The sequence below is a fragment of the Hylobates moloch genome, unplaced genomic scaffold, assembly GCF_009828535.3.
Source record: "Hylobates moloch isolate HMO894 unplaced genomic scaffold, HMol_V3 SCAFFOLD_10, whole genome shotgun sequence".
Classification (NCBI taxonomy): Eukaryota; Metazoa; Chordata; class Mammalia; order Primates; family Hylobatidae; genus Hylobates; species Hylobates moloch.
In genome coordinates, this window is record NW_026652285.1 from 37,457,783 (window position 1) to 37,483,447 (window position 25,665).

Below are 25,665 nucleotides of genomic sequence, written 5' to 3' on the forward strand. Positions count from 1 at the left end.
ATTTTCTGAGGCCTTGTCTACCACATTTATCTGAAAGGTAAATGATCAATTTTTTGTTTACATTGTTATCTTAAAACAGCTTGTTTGTATATCTTAATATGGGAATGACTCATAGGTAAGGCTTTCCCAGTGACAGAAATATTTCAAAATGCCTATAGTTAGGCCTTCTCAGGGTGAATTTCCATTTCCTTCTTATCCACCTAATCCAAAAAATGAAATTGGGAAAAAAAAGAAATATTAAAATAATTTAAAGATGGCATAGCCAGCAAAGACACCTGCTTTAATTTACTAAAAACAAAATCAAGACTGTTTCCTCCCTACCTTCACATACAAAAAGTGATGTTTAGAACTAACACATTCTTATACCCACTGACTTTATTATACACAACAGAGCTTTTCTCAGCATACAGATTTACAATTTCAAAAAACGCATTTCAATTTCAACAGTGATTATCAAGTGATATCTCTCACTCTCATTATTTACTTTTTAATAATCAAATAAGCTAAGTGAAATAAGCCAGACACAAAATGCCACATACTGTATGTATGATCGATTTACATGAAATATCCAGAATATCAAGTCTACCAATATATTTTCCAGGAGCTGAGGAAAGGTAGGAATGAAAGTGACTGCTTAATGTGTATGGGTTGCTGTCTGAGGTGATGAAACAATTCCAAAACAAGAAAGTGGTAATGGTTGCACAACATTGTGAATGTACTAAATGCCATTTAATAGTATGCTTTAAAATGGTAAAAATGGTAAATTTTATTTTATGTGTAATTTACCACGGTAAGATGACAGACAGGTAGATAAAGGGTACAAATAGATACAGATAGATTCTATCATGTGATAGAAAAAGTGTAGGTATACAGCTATACCCTTTAGTCAATGTGCTGCAATGTTAAAGAGAAGGTGGAAAATACCAGCACTTAGTGGTGACTTAATTAAGAGCATGGAAGAAGCTTTACAAATATGGAAGTTTTATTTAGCTTAATAGTATTTTTAAGAATATGACTAATCAATCATTTAAATATTTTACATAATATTTTTGAATATTACATTTTTTAAAAAAGGAAACCTGTCAATGCTGGAAAAATAATCTTAAATGGCAACAATCTGCTAGAGCTGTAGATTAAGAAGTAGTAAATATTTAAAATTTGTTTGTAGGGTTGTAATAACTGTAATACACTTAAATAATATGACTCACACCTCTAACCATCTTTAATTTTAACAAATTGGACCTCAATGTGGTCTATCAGTAGCATAAAATCTACAGTATCAATTTAAATGGTATACATGTGCGTGTATGATAAATGAGTCTAATTCTTTGAAGGCAGTCTTAAAATTTATTCTAGAAGATCAGACATTTGCTCCTTCCCTTTTTTTTCTTCAAAAGTTCTGGAATATAGGATATTTGAAAGGACATAATAGCATAATAATTAAGTCATTCAAGGGACATAATGTTTAAACTTATCTAAATGTTGCTTTATATAATTGTAGCAACATCTGAACATTGAAAACCGTTAATCACCACACATTGGAATGCTTAACCAATTCCAAACCAGATCAAAGTTATTTCACAAATAATGAAACCAGTGAATGGGTCAATATTGAATATGCCTTTTTTCCTATATAGAAAAATTGGTCAAGCAGAACAAAAATATCTCTTTCATATATGAAATCCCTAGAGAATTAAATGCCTAGAGTTGTTTCTGCATTCCCCCTCCTCCATTGTCTTGGGGATCTATAACAGACATATACTGGAATTTATGCTTAGTTTTGCTATTTTGGGATTTCTTCATCCTGCCATTCAGGGTGGTTTCCAGCATTCATGGTTTCGTTATTCATTCTAGAAGTAGACAGATGGATCCAGGCTAAGCCAATAATATCTTCAGGAATATGGAAATTTACACTAGAAGACAATTTGTTAACATCCAAGAATATGTGCTACTGAAGCCTTTAAGAATAAATCAGTTCTAACCATTTCTAAAATATGACTGTTCAATTCTTTATTTCATGAAATACCTTAGTAATCTAAAATAACTTTGCCTTTTAACTTGCTGTTGCTTATACACGTTTTTTTCCTGTACTTCCTTTGTATTTCCTTTGAGTGGAGTCTTTATGTCGATATGATTCATTTATACACCAAGAAAATAGCAAAATAATTACATGCCAATACACTGACTTTAACAAAAGGCCCTGTTTGGTTTAGGCTTTAAAGGGAGTGGTAAATGTATACACAAATAGTACTGGAAAATATCTAAAATGACTCAAAGGTAGATTTTAGATGTTTCCTACTGAAATATCATGGAGTTTTTAAATTTAAAAACTATGATACCATTTACTTTATTTTTTAATGTATTGAGAAAACCTTTACTGCTGTTAGGGTCAGTGAAAATTATAACAAATATCTTTTTTTATTGTAAATAGAGATAACTTATTCTCAGCTACCTTGGTCAGCTGATACAGAAAAAAAAATCGAACTAAAGAAAAAGAAATATTATTTGATGGCCCAGACACATTTGAACAAGATTGGAGAAAATATCTTTTTCTCAACATTAGTTAAAAATTGAAACACAGATTGAAGATGTGGAATCTGCAATTATACAAGTAGAAATAAAGTTTTTGCAGGTTTAAATAAATTCATGATGTTTAATTTATGACATTATATTATGGGGGACACTTTTAAGAAAACAGCTTGTACAAGGTATATTCCCAGACACTCTCATTGGCTCACCTTGGATGTGACGCTGTTGTTTGAAGTTTACTGTTTAATCTATCTAGTTAGTTTAGCAGCTCAGCACAGATAGTCACTTTGAAGAATATTTTTTCCTGATACTGACTCTCGAAATCGAAATCATTGGTATCCTTAAAACTACCAAGGAAATACTAGCAGAAAAAAGTAACAAATCTCTCTGAATTGATAGTTTACCTATAAATGAAGAATAAGATAAAAATAAAACAATGTTATTTGGTTGTTCTATCTTGACATCGTATTGCCTCTACTGTCTCATATTTAAAGAAAAAACATATTATCTCATCTCAACTATTTACTATTTACTCATATTGTTTACAAGAATACGAGGTGTCGTAGTCTTTTCTGGCCATTATGTTTTGTATAATATGCCTTGCTCCATTGCAGTTTTTTATAATTGACTTTGCTTTTCAGTAAAATGAAAAGACCTTTGTTTTGGTTCCCAACAAGGCAACATCTTTTAACGAAAATGTACCTTTGACTTCTCTCTATTTCATGATTTCCTTATTCCTTAGAAACCTTCAAAATATATTTTAAATTGACTCCTGTTAGAGATTGGTCTTCCTTTTTTAATAGGGTGCAAGATTTTCCTGTCCTTTTTCTTCAATGTAATAGACATCAATTACATTATTTCAGTGTTTTGCAATTTACAAAATATTTTTACCTATAGTTATCTTTGACTTAATAAATATCATATTATGATAATCATCATAAATAATATTACTTTTAAAAAGAAGAAAGTGAGACTCTAAAGCTCACAACATAGGGAATTAACACATGTGTAAATTAAACTCACAACAAAAACTAAGGGTGGGGTGTGTGTGTGTGTGATAACCTGTGTAGGAGGCTTTGGAATAAATGATTAAAATAAAATTTAAAAAGTTCTGTCTTCATAAATATATATGTGTGTCTGAGATAATTTAAGGGGTTGGGCTAAAAAGTTAATTCATGTGCTTGTTAGAAAAAATATGGCTTTTCTCCCTTTGTAAATATATAAATATTTTCTTGTAGTGGGCTTAGGACTCAAACATGAATGTATATTTATCATGAAATGTATCGTGAATAAAGATAGTTTCTATTATTCGAGAAGATTAGCTGAAAGAGTATTCAGGTGTATTCAAATTACCCTGATATTATTGAAGGTGCATAACCTGGCTACTGTAACACATAGCCCACAATCTTGTGGATTAACACAATAAAACATTGTTTTTTGCTCACCTCAAAGTGCAGTGTGGCTCGGAGATCTTTGATGTTTGCATTCACTTGGAGACTCAGGTTCCTTTCTCAGAAGGCTCCAGGGGCATCTGCATCACCGAGGTGGTAAATGGGGAAGGAAAGAGAGGGTGGAGAAGACGTACCTACTTTTAACTCCCTTCATTATCTTCGCCTGAACATGACAATCCGCTTTCTCCCACTTTCCATTGGGAGCAGTAATCACATAGCAGCACTTGGATGCAATAAAGCTGACCAATATGGTTTAGCTATTTGTCCTTGAAGAAAAACATAAAATAAGTAAGGGTTTAATGAACACATAGCATTGTCTCTACCACTATGTTTTGTTTTGTCAAATGTACATTACACTTTTATTCCTACCAAGGCCATATTATAATGTTTGTTACTTTTGTAAAAACTAAGTTTTCATTAACATTTAGAAAATTTTGCCTTCAGGGGATGCTTCCTTTATGCAAACTGTTAAAAATTATATTTTATAACTGCATTGGTAGGAAGGTAAATATGTTAATAACATATAATAAAATTTGACCTAAGAATCTATTTCCTCTTTGGATGTTAAAATAAAAACATTTGCATGGGACCCTAGAAGTATTGTGGGCCCTAGGCCTCATAACTACTTTACCTAATGAATAAGGTGACTCTGCTTCCCACAAGTAAAATCCTATCACTTGCCCTAAGAGAGATGACCCAAAGCTCCATACAGGAACTGCATCAAAGTTAAGGTCCAGAAGATTCCAGTGATCTGCAGTCCCCTCCATCAAGTATAAATATGATTGTTCTTGTGTGAAAAACAATAAAACAAAGGGATTAGTTGTACACATTACACAGTATACAAAGTTGAACCAGGGAAAAAATATTCTCCATGAAATCTCTCACTTGTAAAAAGTAAGCAAGCCAACCCAAATGCCCATCAATGATAGACTGAATAAAGAAAATATGGAATACTATGCAGCCATGAAAAGGAACAAGATCATGTCATTTGCAGAGACATAGATGAAGCTGGAAGCCATTATCCTCAGCAAGCTAACACAGGAACAGAAAAACAATGTTATCACTTATAAGTGGGAGCCAAACAATGGAACACATGGACGCAGGGAGGAGAGCAACACACACTGGGACCTCTTGGAGAGTGCAGAGGGGAGGGAGAGCATCAGGATAAATACCTAATGCATGCTGGGCTTAACACCTAGGTGGTGGGTTGATAGGTGTAGCAAACCACCATGGCACAAGTTTACCAATGTAAGAAACCTGCACGTCCTGTCCATAGTATCCTGGAACTTAAAATAAAATAAAATAAAATAAAATAATTTGTTTAAAAAAAGTAAGCAAGCCCAATCACTGCTGATTCATTGAGTGATAGAATTCTAAGGATATTAGAATATTGTGGGACAAGCATTGTGTGGTTTCTCAGACTTGCAGTGAATTACACTTCCTTTATCCAGTTTGGCTCTGTTTCTTAAATCTGTCTCCTCCACCCCCAACCCTTAGCATAGTCCTTGTCCCAGCCCTCAAGAGATCTTTCATGGGCATATTTTATCATCCTTTTGTTTGTTTATTATCCTCCACAGACATATTTTCAGTAGCATTTGAGTGCGTTTTCTATGGGGGCTGTGCGATAATCACAGTAGCCTAGCCTCAAAAAAGTATTAGCCTACAAAAAGTAAGCCTTCGGAAGAACAAGATCATTTGAGAAATTAACCTTGCTTCATGAAAATGAGCTAGAAATGAGTACTTGAAGCAGTAAACCTTGATGAATGATAAGGGGGCAAATCAGGCTGAACATCATTGGTTTGGCAAGTGATAGAGCTACAATTGCAAAGCTTAGACCCCCATTCCCAATCACTCCAGGAGAAGGACTGATGCACCACCAAATATGAATGCTGAAGAGGAACCAGGATGAAGGACGACACTGATCTCATTTCACAGCAGAAACTAGAAACACTCTTAAAACTCGGGTTGTGTTCACATTAGGAAAGGCAATTAAGTTTCTGAAATCATGCGTTTTGTTGACTCCACAGCTCAAAGTTAAGGGGTCATCTCATGGAGCCTGATATTCTGCTCTGCTCAATTTTTCTATCATGCTTGCCCAGAGTGTACCTGGTAATGATTCATCTCCCGCTGTTCCCATCTCTGAACATTTTTCCCAATAGATGATGTTTATGATTTTTTTCTTACTTTTTGAAGATTTGTGAACATTCAATGTTTGATTTTTTTCACCCCTATGAATTCACTTTCATACCTGTTTAGAAATTAACTGTTCCTATCCTGAGCTCATCTCTTTCTTTTAGAACCCTGTCAAATGGCTAAAAATAGTTTGAACACATTAAAAGCTTCTTCTAATTATTTTTCCAGGAGACGCCAGATCTACACTCTTGAGGTTTGACTCCATGTATCAACAACTTTCCAACCTCTAATCTTATTTTTCTCTTTATTGTTTGAGTTTTCTTGACCTTTTTTTCCCATTGCCCAACCTCTAATCCAAAACCACATACTTAATTTTTGTTACACCAGAACTCTAATTACTTGTATGAATTTTTAGATTAGTTAAGGTATAACATGCTAGGTGCTATAAGAGATAAATTTTGAAGTCTCAGTAGCATAACTAAAAAAAAAAAAAAATCTTAGTTTTTTTTAATTGACTGCTGAGTATAGGATAGTATATAGGTTGTAGGAGTGAAGGGATCCCCTGCAAGCAAACGTCAGGGACACAGTTTCTCTCAAACATCAACTTTCAAATTTCAGATTAACCTAGAATTATAAATTATATACCAGAGAACAGGAAATGAGATGATGGTAAAAGTATGTCTATCTTTTACTGTTTTACTCTGGAAGTCACACCTCATTTTTCTTCTTATTCCATAGCAACATTTTGTTGCTTACATGAACATAGAAGTGAAAGATTGGAAGAAATGGTATGACTCTTGACCAAGAGGAAATGGAAGCAGGCTTGTCAATATGTACCAATGTCTCCCCTTTCTAAGTGTCCTAATGGTTGAGTTGCTAGTAATTAGATGCCCTACAATGCTGATTACTTTTAGAATAGGAAGTAAATCAACTCCAGATGAGTCGTCCTGCTTCTGATGGGATGTGGACCTCATAATAAGTGACAAAAGCTGTAAATCTGTAGAAGTTCACTTCCTCCACCCCTAACACAAATACACTCCCTGAGCAGTGCAGTCATGCCATCATCCAAGAGGATTTTGTGATGCTCAGTCTATCAATTGTATCTATCTCAAGGAAAAAATATCTCACCTAATGAGGTGGTTACAAAGGAACAGCATAGTTATCATTTCTTAACTCTAGACAGTTCCTCAATGTCCCAGTCACTCTTTACTTTGGACACATGTGGTTGTAAGAAATGAGGCTGAGTTTAGTTCAGGAAAGTCCCAGTGTTCCCATCATCTTTCATACCTTTCTATTTATAAACCACCCTCAATTGTACAGAACTAGCTACATTTTTTGGTTCAATAGAATTTTACCAATACTGATTACTTATTACTAAATAAATAGCTTTGATGTGAATTCACAGGATTTATAGCTTGTTCTAGTATGTAGTTATCTATACTGAATTCTGATGACCCTTGGGTTATGGTATGCTTCTATAAATAAAGTCTGAAGTTAGTACTTCAGACAATTAAAAAAATAACTCCTCAGGTCTTCCTAAGGCTAGAGGAAGAATCACCAACTAGGTGTTAAGCTTTTTCTTATAGAACCATTTCCTTACCTATTATACAGTATGCAAATATCTTGATGTTGCCATACAACACTTTAAATTATTTAATAAAGAATACAGTAAAATCTCCTATGAACTCTAAGTGTAACAGCCTCCAATTATGTCCCTACCATGAACCATATCTTTCAGTATTTATGCCCTTATGTGGCCCTTGCCATATTGAATCTGAGTCGACACTGTAACCCTTGTGTGAGATGGGACAATGACTTAGTTTCTAGGCTGAACTGTATGGGGATTGGCAGCTTCTACTTCCTGGGATGATCATTTTGGTATATTTCATTGGCCTTATGAGAAATCTTGCTACCCTGCTAAAGAGATTTTATGCAGAGACCATATGAACAGGTTACATAGAGATTGATAGGCCCTTTGACTACACAGAAAAATAATAAAACAGATTGAGGTGCAGGCATTGGAGCATTATACCCTACCCTCCAGATGACTCCAGCTCTAGAAGCCACCTGAAGGCAACTAGTTAAGAGATCCCAAGCAACACAGCGGACTTGCTTAACTAAGCCCAGTCATTGTTTCAAACCACAAATTCTGTGGTAGTTATATACTAGTAGATAATTAAAATGGTGGGTGCAAAAATGAAATACTACCATATTAATGGAGAAGTAATGTTATTTTGAGATTAATAAAACAACCAAAGTAAGCCTGTAAAACTAGCTGGCCAGAAATTCTAGAGATCTGGATGTTAATCACAAATATGGTTATGAAGGTTCACTATTACAGGTTTTTGGTCTTCTTCTTAATATTGAATCAAATGAAAGTGCTAAGGAATTGTTGTGCTAGAGAGTAACACAGAAGCTATTTTGCTATAGCCATACATCACAATACTAGAACAGTATCTTCCATCTCAGTAACTTCCAGCGCAGAGTCCACTGTTTCCATGGCATCTTGCTATAATACAAATGTGTAAACTCCCAAAGTCAATTAGCACATGCTTTATTTACCTGAAAAGAAAAGATAAGAAATTGTGATTTTTATTTTATTTTATTTTATTTTTTTGAGACAAAGTCTAGCTCTGTCGCCCAGGCTGAAGTGCAGTGGTGCAATCTCAGCTTGCTGCAACCTCCACCTCCCAGGTTCAAGCGATTCTCATGCCTCAGCCTCCTGAGTAGCTGGGATTACAGGTGCATGCCACCAAACCTGGCTAATTTTTGTATTTTTAGTAGAGACAGAGTTTCACCATGTTGGCTAGGCTGGTCTCGAACTCCTGATCTCAAGTAATCTGCCCACCTTGGCCTCCCGAAGTGCTGGGATTACAGGCGTGAGCCACCATGCCCAGCCTAAATTTTGATTTTTAATGAATAGTGATATAATTAAAATCACCCACAATAATTAGATCTTTTCATTGAGATAAGATGTTGGGGTGGGGATTGTATAGGACTTCATTATCATCTAGAATTATGTGGGTATAACAAGACCTATCAATTCTCATTATAATCTCATATCACCAATCTCCAACACATATGTTTACTTAAGTTTATAGTGATTCATAGATCTGTGACAAGAGCACACTTAAGCTACACCTTGCATCTTCATTATTATTATATGCAAGACAACCAGCATAAGCTTGATTATTGCATGCTTTCTTCCAAGAGCAAAATTCCTTGATTCTATGACTTGTGGAATGTTTGTTAGAAAGATTTTTGGAATTTATCCAGTGAAGTAAGTATGTGACATTTGTTTTTAACTGAACACTCTCTAATTCTTCAAAACCTGATCTTTTCTTTCATAAATATTAGTGCAGAAGCTAATCTCTAATAGTTATTAGATGCAATTATCACCGCCTCCAGCATAATAACTGGCTCCTCTGAGACAGACACTGAAAGGATAAGGACTAAGTAGCCATCTACTCAACTTCTTTCTTTATTATTTGACACAACCAGCTTTGTAAGGCTGATGTGGAAGGTCCTCCATTCTGTTTCAAGTTTAGATTAAATGAACTTGCATTTGATGTTTTCATTTCTCCTTCTTACAAATTGTGTTGCTAGGGGCTCTTTTGTTCTTAAACCTGAGAACTAAAACAAAATTGATGCTGCTAGCAGTCACCAACCCATACAACAAATTTACCCATCCACATCATACCAGTCCTACCCTCTGTTGCTTGACCATTCCAAAAAAGGTGTATCATGTGATAGAAATCGGAAGGGTAGGCCTTTCTTTTAGTGCACACATCTACACCAGCAAAGATACAGTCTTTAATATTAAAACATTCCAATTTCCATCCTAAATGTTATAGATAGAAAAGACAAATAAATTTTAAAGCCATCTATTATAGTCTTTTTATATAATGTACATCATTCACTTGAGAGCTGGATTTAAATTGGTTTGTCCTCTCCCACAAATTTTTCTCATGTTATATATGTGGAAATTGCCTAAAAATGAGAATCTACACAGGAAATTTGAAAATATGAACCTTATGTGGTAGAAATGTTGTCAAAAGTGAAGGCAATAATTGTCATAAGATGCTTTCTAACATTTTTGTTTTATGTTCTTACAGGTTGAAATGGGCCCCACCCCATTTAAGAACCCTAGATTATCTATATTATTATCTTTATTTTTTCATGTAGAACAAATGTATTTTTAAATAAATGCATATAATAACCTTTCATATATTATCAGGGGAACCCGCCCCCGATAATTCAACGTGAGTCCTTTTCTATTTTCCCTAAGTGTCAGCCGGTCTGAGAAATGAAGGGAAAGAATACAAAAGAGAGAAATTTTAAAGCTGGGTGTCCGGGGGAGACATCACATGTTGGCAGGTTCCGTAATGCCCCCTGAGCCGCAAAACCAGCAAGTTTTATTAGCAATTTCCAAAGGGGAGGGTGTGTACAAACAGGGTGTGGGTCACAGAGATCACATGCTTCAAGGGTGACAAAAGATCACAAGGCAGAAGGTCAGGACAAAACTAGAATCACTAATGAACTTCCATGTCCCACTGTGCACGCATTGTCAGGGTTCAAGAGCAGAGAACCAGTCTGACTAGAATTTGCCAGGCTGGAATTTCCTAATCCTAGCAAGCCTGGGGGCACTGCAGGAGACGAGGGCATGTTTCATCCCTATCTACATTTGCATAAGGCAGACACTCCTAGGGTGGCCATTTTAGAGGTCCCGCCCTAGGAATGCATACTTTCCCCAGGGCTGTTAATTATTAATATTCCTTACTGGGGAAAGAATTCAGCAATATTTCTCTTACCCATTTTTGGTAATAGGAGAAACATAGCTCTGTCCTGCCCGGCCCACAGGCAGCCAGACTTTAAGGTTATCTCCCTTGTTCCCTGAAAATCGCTGTTATCCTGTTCTTAAGGTGCCCAGATTTCATATTGTTTAAACAATTTGTGCAGTTAACACAATCATCACAGGGTCCTCCGCTTATGAAGATGACGAGATTAGGAGATTAAAGTAAAGACAGGCATAGGAAATCACAAGAATATTGATTGGGAAAGTGATAAATGTCCATAAAATCTTCACGATTTATGTTCAGAGATTGCAGTAATGACAGGCGTAAGAAATTATAAAAGTATTAATTTGGGGAACTAATAAATGTCCATGAAATATTCACAATTTAAGTTCTTCTGTCATGGCTTCAGCTGGTCCCTCCTCTTGGGGTCCCTGACCTCCCGCAACAGTATATTGTCACTATTGTGTGTATTTAATGAGCTCTCTTTTTAAATTACTATTGTGTTTTTCTTTATGAAATATGTTAGTGATTTATCAAATAGTTTAGACATTTACAATAATCAACCTATTTTTCTTTTTCTGCTGTTTTTCATAACATATCATTTTCTTTTAAACTCTTGATTCCTTATTTTTTATGTTACATTTTTAGTAAAATAAATCTCTTTTTTTCTTATTAAAGAGAACATTAATAGCCACATTTTTGTTTGAGTGAGCTTTGGACATTGGATTTTTAAGGTTTTGGATTGTACTGAACTCTGTAATTTCAGGTGAGATAACTGTCTTATAGTAGATGATTTTTAAGTTTCCTATGCTCATTAATTATTTTATTGCACTGACAACTTTGCTCTTTGATCCCTTGTTGTCTGATCCCAAACAACAATGGTGGATAGTATGGACATTGGAGTTGAATAGACGAGGTGCTCTTCTGTCTCTACCTCTGACTATATCAGAGCTTTGCCAAAGTTTCCATAAAATAGTGAAACTGGTATTCTCATACTTGCTATAATGATTAAAAGACATTGTGTGAAATTTACCTCTGTGTCTGGCAAATACTTTGAAATAAATGGGAGGGGAGATTTTATTACTATTTTAAAGTTTCAAAGGCTATAAAGATTACATACTTTGAGAAAATAATTTTTAAAAGAGTATAATTTGTTATTTTAATTTAATTAATTTTAAAATGAGTTAATCTTATCTCATTAATAGTATGATTTAAATAAATATTGCATTGCTATTCTCTCTGATTAATATAGCCAGATAACTGGACTTACTATGTTTGTATCTAATAACACATCTATCTATTTTATTTCATTTTTCTTTTTTTAGACAGGGTCTCACTCTGTCACCAGGCTGGAGTGCAGTGGTGTGATCACGATTCACTGCAGCCTCAACCTTCTAGGCTCAAGTAATTGTCCTGCATCAGCCTCCCAAGTAGCTGGGACTATGGACACATGCCACCATGCCTGGATAATTTTTTTTTTAACTTTTCATAGAGGCAGGATCTCACTCTATTGCCCAGGCTGGTCTCGAACTCCTGGGATCCAGCAATCTTCCTGCATTGGCCTCCAAAGTGCTGGGATTTCAGGTGTGAGTGACTATGTCCAGTCTATTTCATTTTTTATTGATTTTTTAAATTTAATTTTGAGACTATTCTATTTAATATTTGTAGTAAATGTTGTTATGTTGCATTACATGTGTTATATCATGAATCCTTTCCATTTAGATACTTTTATCTACAGTTACTACTTTATTCTACAATAAAATTACAGCTTATTTTTTTACACTTGCATTTGATGGGTATATTTTAATCTGGCTTTTCACTCTTGGGTGTTTGGTTTTGGTGATGGCTTTGAGTGTTTTTATACTATTATTTTCATTTCAAAACTGGTTCATTCATTTAATACATTTATTGTACCCTTCAATATGCCATACGGTCTTCTAGGCAATGAGGATAAAGCAGTAAATAGTAAACACATAAAAATTTCTGCTGTGAAGCTTATTCTCACAGTAGGAGACAGATATCAAACAAAATATATAAAATTTGATGAGTACTTAAAAACTAACAGGACAGAGACTGGGTAGTATAGTTTATGTGCAATTTTTTTTAGTTTTATTGAGATATAATTTGCAGATTATGAAATTTACATATTTAAAGTATACATCTCAAAATTATGTAATGTATAGTGTTATGCAAACATCCAATTATATCATTTAATTATAAATTATAGTCAAATCATAATCAAATTTTCAAACTTTTATGTCACCCCAAAAATAAATATTGTACCCTTTAGCAGTCACTCCCCATTTCTCCCCATCCCCAGCCCTAGACAAACACTAATCTACTTTCTGTGTCTATATATTTCTGTATTCTGGACATTTTATATAAATGTAATAAAAAATATGTAGTCTTTTGTGGTGGGCCTCTGTCATTTAGTGTAATGTTTTCAGGGTACATCAATCTTGTACCATGTGTTAGCTCTTCATCACTTCTCATCGCAGATTAGTACTCATGTACATCAATAGTACAGTAAGGAATTAATTTTAATCCTTTATGAGTAGTCACATAACTTCTGGGGTGAGCATCTTTTGTTACATGGTCTGATTATTCGGTAATCTCTGTTAACGGATTAATGAATAATTCAGACCTTGTCTTTTGAGTAAAAGAGGACAGAGTACCTGATCTGTTAGCTTTTATGTTTGTCTATTTGTGTCTCAAAACAATGAGGAATATTATACCCTCTAAGGAGTGAATATCTAGACTGGGAAGTTCTGAATTTCTGTGTTTATACTTGAACCATAACTATAATTTTAAATTTGAAACTGTAAGCTTGCTTTTTTGCAATTTTTCTGTTTGTTTAAATGTTTGCAATTTTTCTGTTTGTTTAGATGTGAATCAAAAGGACTTTTACCTTTCATTGTATGTGTGTTATATTTTGCTACCTCTGGATGTTATTACTAAATTAGATAATAAAATCTCTTAAGGGAGGGCTATTGTAATTGACTTAGAGCTAATAAATGTATCAATTGAATATTCCTGAAATTTCAAGAAAATTAGCAAACCAAGAAATACTTTCAATGTGGAAAAAAATCCAAAACCTCAATGTATTAGAATAGAAACTAACTCAGAAACATTTTAAGAAGTTAAGTCAGCATAATTTAGATAATTTTTGGCAAACAGGACTACAGAATAATTTTGATTTAACAAGAACAGTTACATATTTGATTTATCAGTATTCAGTATGACGTCCACGTAGATCTCTTTTCCTGCTTTTGTATGTTCTCCCTAAATTCAACCTGGTTTCTAACTGAATCAATTATCATTATTACTACAAAATATTTAAGAATATTGAGAGAAGAGAAAGTAAGAAACTGGTCAGGCAGGCAATTAAGGTGGGTCCTTGGTAAAACTCCTTCACACAAAGAACAGGCTGAAAATCAAACTGCAGGTCCTAGATAAATATTCTGTGTCCTTGAATGGAAACACCTATTGTGTGAACACAGATGAACAAATTCCACTCCTTTTTTGGACACGTTTCTCTCCCCTTGTCATGCCTTAGTCTCTTACTTTTCACCTACATTATATACGCCTACCTTTCTGTGATTGGCCGTAGGCTGAGTCTTCATTTACTTAGGATAAATCATCACTTCAGCCCCTGGTTGGTCTCATGCCAAGGTCTCGGACCAAGCCTTCACCTCTGCCTCTAATTGGTTCTTTACACTATCATACCTCTTTCTAAGTGGTGCTTTCTCCAAGATGGCCTACAGACCAGTCAGCACACTCTTCTCCCTCTAGTTCATAAAAACCCTCGGACTCAGCTTCATAGCTGGCAACCGTCTCTCAGGCTCCCTCTCCACTGTGAGGATCTTTCCTCTTTTGCTTATTAAACTTTTGTTCTAATCTCACTCTTTGTGGCCACACACCTTAATTTTCTTGGTTGTGAGACAAAAACTCCAGGTATGACCTCAGTCGATGAGGCTACTACAATATTAGAAATGAAAATTTGTGTTTAACCAAATTGAATCATTATTTTAATATATTTTATTTAAACAATATATTATTTTTATAATAGCTATAATCATTTTTAATAGTGGTAAAATACACACAATAGAAAATTTAGCATGTTAATCATTTTTACAGTTCAGTGGCACTAAATACATTCACATTGTTATACAACCATCCCTACCATCCATCTCAAGAGTTCTTTCCATCTTGAGAAACTGAAACTGTATCTTCCTTAAATAGTAACTCTTCATTCACTTTTCTTCCCAGCCTATTCTAAGTACCATTCTACTTTTTAGCTCTATGAATTTGACTACTCTAAGGTCCTCGTATCAGTATAATCATGCAGTATTTGTCCTTTTGTGACTGGCTTATGTATCTTAACACGGTGTCCTCAAGGTTCATTCACGTTGTATAGCAGGTGTAAGAATTTTCTTCCTTTTAAAAGCTAAATAATATTCCATTGTATGTATGTACTACATTTTATTTATCCATTCATTTGTCCATGAACACTTGGGTTGCTTCAACAATAATTACAATTTGCATGTTATCAAATTCCAAGACCTTCAGGTTTTTAAAATCTTGGACTGTTACTATATTGAGTTAATGTATGGATCTATGTATAGATACGTGTGTTATTTCTAAGTGAAAGAATGCTGAAATATTAACTACTAAGCATAATTTTAAGGTACTTTTTTGTAGTTTTTGTATGCAAATTAGAAACTTTATACCTTTGAATTTGTTAACAAATGTGTTAATTTTGTCCACTTTGAGAAGTTTCACTGCAAGGGAAATGCATAGATATATAAAAAGCTGTAAAAGTGTCAGGGAAAGGGAATTTGCCTTCACAAAGACTAAGGTCTGATGGGCTTTTTATAGGATTTTCAAAAAGAGCTTCAGTATGAGATACTAAACTGACAAAAAGGTAGAATTTGGTTTTCTGTCTATTAAAATGGCAAATGTTTTTGTATAAGTGTTGTGCTGTCAATAAGTGACTGTAAAACCTTTTCTTTATTTTTTTGGCTGGGCACAGTGCCTCACACCTGTAATTCCACACTTTGGGAGTCTGAGGCAGGTGTATCACCTGAGGTCAGGGGTTCAAGACGAGTCTGGCCAACACAGTGAAATCCTTTCTCTACAAAAATTAAAAAAAAAAAATAAATAACCAGACATGATGGCACGTGCCTGTAATCCCAGCTACTCAGGAGGCTGAGGTGGGAGAATTGCTTGAACCCGGGAGTTGGAGGTTGCAGCGAGCCGAGATTGAACCACTGCACTCCAGCCTGGGTGACAGAGCGAGACTCTGTCTAAAAAAAACAAAAAAAAGAAAAGTTATTTTTTAAACTCTGTGCAGTCTGCCTTGATAACAGTTTGTGTTTTACCAAAATAATTTTCCTTGTTTTATGTTGGCTTTATTATATCCATGATTATTTAAGAAAACTACAGTGTTTTTACTTAGAAAAGAGCCAAGGTTTTTCATAATCATGATAACTTACATATTTACTTTACTTTTTTTTATTATACTTATGTTCTAGGGTAGATGTGCACAACATGCAGGTTTGTTACATATGTATAGATGTGCCATGTTGGTGTGCTGCACCCAGTAACTCGTCATTTACCTTAGGTATTTCTCCTAATGCTATCCCTCCCCCAGCCCCCTACCCCACAACAGGCCCCCCCGGTGTGTGATGTTCTCCACCCTGTGTCCAAGTATTCTCATTGTTCAATTCCCAGCTATGAGTGAGAACATGCAGTGTTTGATTTTTTGTCCTTGCGATAGTTTGCTGAGAATGTTGATTTCCAGCTTCATCCATGTCCCTACAAAGGACATGAACTCATCCCTTTTTATGGCTGCCTAGTATTCCATGGTGTATATGTGCCACATTTTCTTAATCTAGTCTATCATCGATGGACATTTGGGTTGGTTCCAAGTCTCTGTTATTGTGAATAGTGCCACAATAAACATATGTATGCATGTATCTTTATAGCAGCATGATTTATAATCCTTTGGATATATACCCAGTAAAGGGATTGCTGGGTCAAATGGTTTTCTAGTTCTAGATCCTTGAGGAATTGCCACACTGTCTTCCACAATGGTTGAACTAGTTTACAGTCCCACCAACAGTGTAAAAGTGTTCCTATTTCTCCACATCCTCTCCAGCACCTGTTGTTTCCTGACTTTTTAATGATCACCATTCTAACTGGTATGAGATGGCATCTCATTGTGGTTTTGATTTGCATTTCTCTGATGGCCAGTGATGATGAGCATTTTTTCATATATCTGTTGGTTGTATAAATGTCTTCTTTGAGAAGTGTCTGTTCATATCCTTTGCCCAGTTTTTCATGGGGTTGTTTGTTTTTTTCTTGTAAATTTGTGTAAGTTCTTTGTAGATTCTGGATATTAACCCTTTGTCAGATGGGTAGATTGCAAAAATTTTCTCCCCTTCTGTAGGTTGCCTGTTCACTCTGATGGTAGTTTCTTTTGCTGTGCAGAAGCTCTTTAATTTAATTAGATCCCATTTGTCTATTTTGGCTTTTGTTGCCATTGCTTTTGGTGTTTTAGTCATGAAGTCCTTGCCTGTGCCTATGTCCTGAATGGTATTGCCTAGGTTTTCTTCTAGGGTTTTTATGGTTTTAGGTCTAACATGTAAGTCTTTAATCCATCTTGAATTAATTTTTGTATAAGGTGTAAGGAAGGGATCCAGTTTCAGCTTTCTCCATATGGCTAGCCAGTTTTCCCAGCACCATTTATTAAATAGGGCATCCTTTCCCCATTTCTTGTTTTTGTCAGGTTTGTCAAAGATCAGATGGTTGTAGATGTGTGGTGTTGGTTCAGAGGGCTCTGTCCTGTTCCATTGATCTATATCTCTGTTTTGGTACCAATATTTTCAATTGTTTAACTAGACAGCCATGCATTGTTTCTCAGTAACCTATAATCATACCTCAACTGAATGTTCAACTATTCTCAAAACTTTTGATACTTTGCCTTCTCAAAATCAAATCTTAACTGGTATCTTTTGCACATATAATTGTCTTTCAAGTTTCCCAGAGGGCCCGTGGAAAATCACAAAGGATTTATTTTTTTCATCTTTTAAAAAGAAATGTGCAAGAAATAACCCAACTTACTTGATATGTTACTATTCATAAGTTACATAGCAAGGGTGGTCAAATAAAAAGAGATACTCAGCCTTCCTGTAGGTATATTAGTATAGGTACAAACTTATTTATGTGAATATTTTAGAAAATTTTATGGCACATGAAAAGTCCTGAAAATTTATCTGTGCCTTTGTTGTTTGTGATATGATTCTATCAGCTTAGACAACACAGATAGTATATCAGTCATAATTGCAATTATTTTTAAAATGTTAACTTGGTTGCACCTTTGCTTCTTTAATGTGAATCTAGCATCTTCTTAGCTAGTAGTTTTCAATGTAGGAGTCAGACTCCTAACCTCTGGAGTTTTGTTATTATAAAGATGTTTAGGCCTGTTCCAGACTTACTGAATCTCTTTGCTATGTAACATTGATACTTTCTTAGTATATTCTAAAAATATGCCTAATATATTTATGAGATATTATATGCAGTTTTTTCTGTAAATTATGTTTATTTTATAAGCCACTTACATCTACTCTTCTTTGAAAATGGAATACATTATTATTTATAGGTTTTTATCTAAAACTTTGTTGTCAGTTATGTTATTCTCATAATAAGCTCTCATTGCATCTTTTGCTGTTGAAAATTACTAATTTTGGGCTGGGCATAGTGGATCATGCCTGTAATCTCAGCAGTTTGGGAGGCCAAGGCGGGCAGATCACTTGAGGTAGGGAGTTTGACACCAGCTCGGCCAACATGGTGAAATCTTGTCTCTACTAAAAATACAAAAATTAGCTGGGTGTGGTGGCACATGCCTCTAGCGCCAGCTACTCTGGAAGCTGAGGCAGGAGAACTGCTTGAACCTTGGAGGCAGAGGTTGCAGTGAGCCCAGATCAGGCCAGTGCACTCCAGCCTGGGTGACAGAGCGAGACTCCATCTCAAAAAAAAAGAAAAAATTACCAATTTAAGTTAACTACGCCCATTTCATGATTTTTGTAATCGACTTTTTTGTTTCATTATGATGCTTCCCTAAAAGCTCTTGCATCGGTTACATGTGAGAGTGCTTTATCTACAACAGACAAGGACTATCTCAGAGACCTGTAGAAAAGCACTATATCAGGTATTTGGGGGTACAGGCCTATGATGGTATTATTTAAGCAATTTTGAGACTATACCAGTGAACTAAATCAGGATTTTTACATTTCTAGTAGAGAAGAAAATGGATTCATCAGAATGTTAACTCAATACCAGTTGGAACAAAAATTAATTACACAGGACTGAATTAACCGATAAAAGATGATCATGGGTATTGTTTAGAATATTGCTGCTGTTTTGAGATACTATTTTCTGAGTATGTTATCAAACATTTCATCTTTTTTATAAGTAAATATAACTTATAATAATTTAGTGGACAAAATATTTAATAATGACAATGTTTTCTCTTACCTGAGCCCTCCAGAATTTAGAAGTTCTTATTGAATATTCTTGTTGTTGGGGCAATATAGTTATTCGCATAGTTTTAATTCAAATCTATCCACCTTAATACAAAGACACACTTGATAACTTTGGTTTTACAGCAAGGCCTTGCCTGAAATATCATATTTGAGAATGGTGTTCATTTATTTTGATATTACAACACACTTCTAAGGAACTAAGGCCAATTTTATGGAGGCAATGCTTACAAAACTCTCTTGGGATAACTTCCCTGGTACCTGGCTTATAATCTATTAAGTCTTAGGGATGCATTACAAAAATAATTCCTGGAAGGTCTAGTAACCTTGTGATATTTTGGGAACTTCAGAAAGAAAGGAATTTTCCCACATTTATAGCAACTACATGTATTATCTTGTGGTAAATTTTTGGCTTCTCTTTCTAGCTTCAAGAGGCTTTTCAAAGCCTAATCTGAGATTCCTTATTGCAACTTTCAAGAAAGTAAATTTAAGAAAGCCTGTATGACAAATATGACAGTTTTATGTATAAACTTGGCCAGGATATATTACCCAGTAATTTGATCAAACATGGGTCTTGGTGTTGCTGTGAAGGTATTGTGTAGATGTGGTAAACATTTATAATCAGTTGACCTTAAAAGTAAAGGAGAGTACCTTCATAATGTTGGTGGATGTTTTTTAATCACTTGAAAGGCCTTAGAGCAAAACTGAAGTTTATCAGAGTTTTGAAAAGGAAATATTGCCTCAAGACTGCAACATTACTAATAAGAATGGCTATTAATAAAAAGTAAAAAAATAACAGATGCTGGCAAATTTGCAAAGAAAAGGAAACACTTATACACTTCCAGTGAGAATGTAAATTAGTTCAGCTGTTGTGGAAAGCAGTGTGGTGATAAACAGAACTACCATTCGACCAAACAATCCCATTATTGGGTATATACCAAAAGGAATAGAAATCATTTTACCATAAAGATATATGCACATGTATGTTTACTGCAGAACTATTCACAAGCAAAGACATGGAATCCACCTAGATACCCATCGATGGTAGATTGGATAAAGAAAATGTGTACATATACACCATGGAATACTACACAGCCATGAAAAGAATGAGATCATGTCCTTTGCAGCAACATTATCTGGAGGTCATTATCCTGAGGAAAATATCTCAGGAAGAGAATACCAAATATAGCGTGTTCTCACTTATAAGTGGGAGCTAAAATATTGAGTATACATGAACACACACAAGGAAATAATAGACAAAGGGACCTACTAGAGGGTGGAGGGTGGGAGGAAGGTGAGGATTGAAAAACTACCTTTTGTGTACTATGCTTATTACCTGGGTGACAAAATAACCTGTACACTAAACCCCTGTGACTGCAATTTACCTGTATAATAAAGCTGCACATATACCCCTGAAACTAAAAGTTTAAGGAAAAAAGACTGCAACATTAGCTTTTGCCTGCAAATTACCAGCATGCCTTTCAGATTCAAGACTTGCTGACTCCCAAAATTATATAGGTGAATTCTTTGAAATAAATAATACATATTTATATATATTCTGTTTCCTTAGAAAACCCTGACTGATACAAATTTTGGTACCAGGAAGTGGGGAGATGCTTTAACAAATATTAAAAATTTAGAAATGGCTTTGGAATTATGTAATGAACAGAAGCTAAGTATTTCTGAGACACAAAATAGAAAATACTAGATTTCTGAGATTATTGGTATAAATATAGATTGTTAAAGGCAATTGTGATGAGAGCTCAAATAAGTAATAACTGTACAGAATGTTTTCATCATTATAAAGATACATGTATTGTCACGAATAAGGAATTGCTAAGAAACATGAATGTTGGCCAGGCACGGTGGCTCACGCCTGTAATCCCAGCACTTTGGGAGGCGAGGCGGGCGGATCACAAGATCAGGAGATCGAGACCATCCTGGCTAACACGGTGAAACCCGCCTCCACTAAAAATACAGAAAATTAGCTGGGCATGGTGGTGGCACCTGTACTCCCAGCTACTCAGGAGGCTGAGGCAGTTAAATGGCCTGAACCCAGGAGGTGGAGCTTGCAGTGAGCCGAGATCATGCCACTGAACTCCAGCCTGGGGCACAGAGTGAGACTCCGTCTCAAAAAAAAAAAACAAAACAAAAAGAGAAACATGAATGTTACATGTGCTTCTGGTGAAAGCTCACATGGAAATGAGGCACATAGAACTGGATGATGAAAGGAAGGAGATCCTTATCATGAAGTGGCAGGAAACTTCCCTCAACTGTGTTTTTCCATTGGATGGAAAGTAGATCCTGTCAGAAATAAACATGAATACTGAGCTGAGGAGATTTTCAGGCAAATTGTGGAAGGTATGACCTTATTTCCTCCTTATAGCTTATGGTAAGTAACAAAAAAAAAAGAGAGAAAGAGAAGGAAAGAAGAAAGGAAGGAAGGAAAGAAAGAAGGAAGGAAGGAAAAAGAAAAGAAAAGAAAAAAGAAAAGAAAAGAAAAAAAAGGAAAAGAAGAAAAGAAAAAAAGAGAGAAACAGAGGAAGGACATTTTAATAAAAAAGAACTAAAACTTGATAATTTGGAAAATTCTCAACCTCTCCAGATAACCAACATGAGCAAGCATGTGGTTAGAAGAATGCCAAGGGTATAGCTAGACAACTTTTGCTAAAAAGGTTATGTGTGTGACTCATGGATTCAATGAACTATTTCCGCAGAAGCCAAGAATAAAGATGAGTTATCCAAAAAAGATCTTTGGAGGAGCCTCTTGTCTGATGGCTTGGACCCCCATGAATTGCACAGTCGACCAATAAGGTTTTAGAAAATGTTGCATTGGCAGAAATATTGCTAGCCTGGAATTAAAGAGATTGTGATATTTTACATCTGAATTATAAACTTCATTCAGTGAAATTTGATCCTGTTTTACTATATTTTTTTTCCAGTGTCTGTACTACTGCTTTTAGCTACTGTGAGGTTTCTTTCTGTTCTCTACTTAGGAATGCTTATTATCTATAGATAAATTTTTCTAGATGGTTCCTTTATATTATTACAATTTTCCCCTTTCTGTCTCCTAACAATTTACTTTGGCAAAGCTGGAATTTATATATCACTAATATTCTCAATATTCTATACATAATTATGTATTGTTATTTTTATTATTAACTGTGTGATTATTTTTAATCTGATACTAATCCCATTTCATTGAGTATATGTTGTCTATAGTTTCATTTGAGGTAGATTTCAAGTGTTCTGTTAAGTATTTATAAAATCACCTGACCTCTCATTTTAAATCCCAGAGTGATGGGCTGGGGTATTTGTTTCTGACTTTGTTGGGGAGGATGTAGCTGAGAATGGATGTTAGATAAGTATCTTTCTAGATTATTGAAACACTTTATTGGTACTCAAAACCTGCATTTTACTTCTAGTCACTCTCCTGTTAGTATTGGTTTATTTTAGAAATTATTTTATTATTTTATATTTGCTGAATATTTTATTGGTTTTCAGTGTTTCTTCTCATAGTTTATAAGGAATTTAGAGTTTGTTTTCAGTAACCTTCACAACTCTAACTCATCTAGAGTTCCCAGTAAAATTGTGACAATGTCCATATTACTTTTTACAAAAGCAATGAAAAAGAGCTGAAATGCCTCCTGACCATTTTCCAAACTGATTTATCTAAAAGCCACACAAATGAACACATTTCCCAGAGAAATCAAGTTTCTTATAAGAGATATCTGGCACTGACATATTATTCAATAAAACTAAGTACTTCCTAAGGCAACCTATCTAGAGCATTTCTCAAGAGGAGTACATTACTAACTGCTGAAAGAATACTCCCCAAAGTAAACAAGTTCACAAAATCAATAATAGCAATGAAAACATATCTATTGGTGCTTTGTTTTAAAGTCAGGATTAAATACAAAATCTTACTTACATTGCAAGCATGTCTTTATGTATTCAGGTGCGTATTATATTGTGCCTTAGTTCCAATTTTTTTACCGATTTAGAAATATAAAGATTATAGTTTTTATATTTCTTTTTTAACTTTCTTCTATTGAAAATATATTTGTTTAACATGATTGTATGTTTTAGTGTCAAATATTAAGAGTCTAATTTTAAATAGGTATTCTTTTGAATATTTTAAATGATTATTTATTAGAATATAGAAGCTGCTTTTTATTTATATCATTAAAAATATGGAGTGTAGTGCACTTTATTAATTGAGAAGAAACTGCAACAATAATTACAAAACAATGTATTAAATTCAATTGAGAGCAAATGTATGTATGCACATGTGTAATAGAGACAGAGAATGGAAGCAAATAGGAAGTACAAAAATTGCTTGCAAAATGTCTTAGTTTGGGCTGCTATAACAAATTACCATAGAGTGAGTAGCTTATAAACAATATTAATTGATTTCTCATAGCTCTGGAAGCTAGAAGCCAAAGATCACGGTGCTAGCATAGTCAGGTTCTGTTGAGAACCCTCTTTCAGCTTACAGACTGCTGTCCTTTCATTGTATTCTCACAGGGTGGAAAGAGAGTGGGAAAGCTTTCTGGGGTCTCTTTTATACGAGCATTAATCCCATTCATGAAGACCTCACCCTCATGTCCTAAATTTACATCTGTAAGGTTCTATCTGTCAATACCATAAAACTTGGGGTAAGAATTTCAACATATGAGTTTTGCAGGGAAGTAAACGTTCAATCAATAACGCAGAGGTTAACAAAAGTCTGGTGAGTGTTATTTGACTGTTATTTTTGGGAATAGAATTGTAAATAAACTAAAAAATAAAATGTTTTCTACATCTTTTCATTAATAAATGAGATATTTTCTAGAATATTCACGACACGCTGAGTATTCTACCAAGAATCTATAATTGCATACGATAGGAATTTGAATATTTTTGTTTCTCGTCTTTAGTATGAAATTAGTAACATTTGATTTTCGTGGATATGTGCTTTTTATATAAAACATAATATTGAGGACTCTTCCTATTATCAAGAAATTTCTGTCTAGATTCTAGGACTAAAGAAAAAGAGAGATATCATAAATAATCAGTTTTCCTGGACATTGTTAAAGAAGCATTTGAAACAGTTGTGCCACTTCAAAGCATTGTCCTAACAGTTCTCTTCCCTCCCAGACTAACACAGACCCTTAGTCTACGTAAGAAGAGTGAGAAAAAAATCCTCAGGGTTATAAGTTATCAACATAACCCAAGGGAAATGAAGAAATTCCAAGAAAATTACTTAGGGCAGTTGGGGTTTAGGTTGCTTCATGTTGGGTGAAGCTAGCATGTGCTGACAATGGACCTGTGATAGTTGCCTATGCAGATGTGAGCAGGCAGGAGCCAGGACTGACATGGTTAGGTTCTTGGTATTTCTTTTCTGTCTTATTTAAAGTTAACCTGTTCTTTCTTTCCTCACTCCATTGAGATTTAAATTTACAATGTGATGGTCACTTCTAAATTAATGAAAAAGATGTATAAATAACCATGATTAAAGGACTGGAGGAGAATCCTTTTGTAGTTCATAAGTGTGATGATTAGGTTTTCACATTTGTGTGTGAGATGTATCTCCCTCAAACATTTTATGACATCGGCATATTATCCCTCTGATGTAAAAAAAAAAAAAAGTACTAGAGGAAATACACTTGTCTAGTAATGTAGAAGTAGACCTGGCCATCTCAAATCATGTAAAAAAAAAATAGAAATTAATAAATCGACTAAAGTTTACATTGTTTTTTATTTTCTGCTCATACACTTGTCTCATATTTTTTGTCTTCAAAAACATTCTCAGAGACAAGTACATTTAGAGATGATCCCAGAATTGTTTGTATAGAAATAGAAAGTGAGAATCTCATTATCAAGAGGATTTGCCATACAATTGTTATAGAACTCTTACTAATATAAGACTTACACTTTATAACAAGCTAAGATATTTCCTACTACAAAATATATTTTCAAACAATAACTTTCTAGCTTTCTGGCCCTTTGACATGAAAAGAATCAAAAGAAAAAAGGTTTCTTGTTACATCCTATTTTCTATTCTTTTATTTTGTTTCATTTTTTCCTGAGTGCACACTGGGCGTGAGGCCTTTCTCACATTTTAAGATTAAATAAATTGAAAAAATATCTTTTCTTAACAATAAGTTGAAGTAAGAAACCAATTTTTCACTCTAACATGTAAATCTTTGTCTTTTATGTTTAAAATTTATT

The 25,665-nt window shown here is 34.5% G+C and overlaps 1 non-coding gene across 1 annotated transcript; it reads left to right on the top strand.

The window, feature by feature from the left end:
- The first annotated feature begins 24,964 nt into the window (after positions 1-24,964).
- Positions 24,965-25,067, top strand: LOC116476060 (small nucleolar RNA U13). The gene has a single exon (XR_004250129.1). It is a non-coding gene; the product is annotated as a small nucleolar RNA U13 (small nucleolar RNA).
- The last annotated feature ends 598 nt before the right edge of the window (positions 25,068-25,665 follow it).